We start from the raw sequence: 1,473 nt of genomic DNA, 5'->3' as shown, positions 1-1,473 counted from the left end.
AACCTGAACATGAAGTAACAAAGCACAAATTAACAATAATGTCAACAACTGCATTTTACACACATTAGCCATGCAGAGCAGCATGACACAATATGATATAGACTTATTTCTGAAACATAACATTAATATGAATAACAGAAGTAACTTTGAAGTTTATAAAATGCTAATATGACACAGTAAACAAAGCATGAGTTATGAGACACAACTGTGCGTAATAATATCATAATGCTCATAAGATACTGACAAATATGCCCATACATTATGCAAAGCAGAACATCTGGCAACTGCAGGAAAAGGACCTGGGACAGGTTGGCAGCAAGCCATCAAAATAATGATAATAATGATTGGTTGATTAATCAATCGACAGAAGACGATAGACAGTTTTTAAAAATGCTAAATTAGAGATATCTTCTGTTTGTACTCCAAACATTCTTCTTCTTTGTCAGAGCCTGCTGCCTTCATTACCCACAACACAAAACCACTGCCAACATTTGGTTGGATATTCAGGTGTGCTATAAAAGTAGCAGGTAATGCAGCCTGGAGCTGCTAACCTCAAGTAGAGATGAGGAGTGGGCTACAGAGGTCTGGTAGTCTTCAGGCGGGACCAGCACTGTCTCAAGTGTCATCACTTGGAATATCCCATTACTGAATTAAACTAACATCACATTTAAAAGAAAAATACCAAATATTTGCTTGTTGTTTGCTTGTTGCTTCTAAATTGTGAAGATTTCCTGCTTTTCTTTGTCTTATACAATAGAACTTAGTGTCTTTGGGTTTAGAACTGTTGTTTGGACAAAACAAGTAATCTGACGACATTATCTGAGGCTCTGGGGATGGTCCTTTTTCAGTTTCTTGATATTTTATCAATCAAACAACTGGTCGATTGACAAAATATTCAACAAATTGATTGTCAATGAAATCTAGCGTTATTAGAGATCTTCAGAAGAAGCACTAGGTTGAGAGGGAACCTTGCAACTTAATGTTAAACACCACAGAGGCGTCAATTTACAGGTTTTTCGTGGGGGGAATGAAGGAGGGAAGTTGTAACGTAGGTATTTGTGTGTGTGTGTGTGTGTGTGTGTGTGTCTGCTAAAGAGAGAGAGAGAGAGAAAGTGAGAGAGAGAGAAAGAGAGAGAGAGAGAGAGAGAGAGAGAATATCTGTAATATTAAATAATAAGAATAAATAATGTAAAATGAAAACATTAATTATTAGTATTTTTATAGGAACACAGAACTAGAACACACACTTGGCACTACAGGCACGTAGCCTACACTTGAAGTCAGTATGTGAATATAATAGCAACGTCATTATTAGAGTTTGGGGGACCACTTTCATATGACGGGACTCAGTCCAAAGGCTGATCTAAATAAAAAAAGTCCGTTGCATGCGTGGAGTCGCCTGGAAATAATTTCTCATTGCTGATAGGTTGTTCAGCTACACCAGCCCCACTTGCGCATGGATTGGCCTGGTGC

This window comes from Seriola aureovittata, chromosome 3, assembly GCF_021018895.1.
Source record: "Seriola aureovittata isolate HTS-2021-v1 ecotype China chromosome 3, ASM2101889v1, whole genome shotgun sequence".
Classification (NCBI taxonomy): domain Eukaryota; kingdom Metazoa; phylum Chordata; class Actinopteri; order Carangiformes; family Carangidae; genus Seriola; species Seriola aureovittata.
This window is presented reverse-complemented; position numbering follows the sequence as displayed.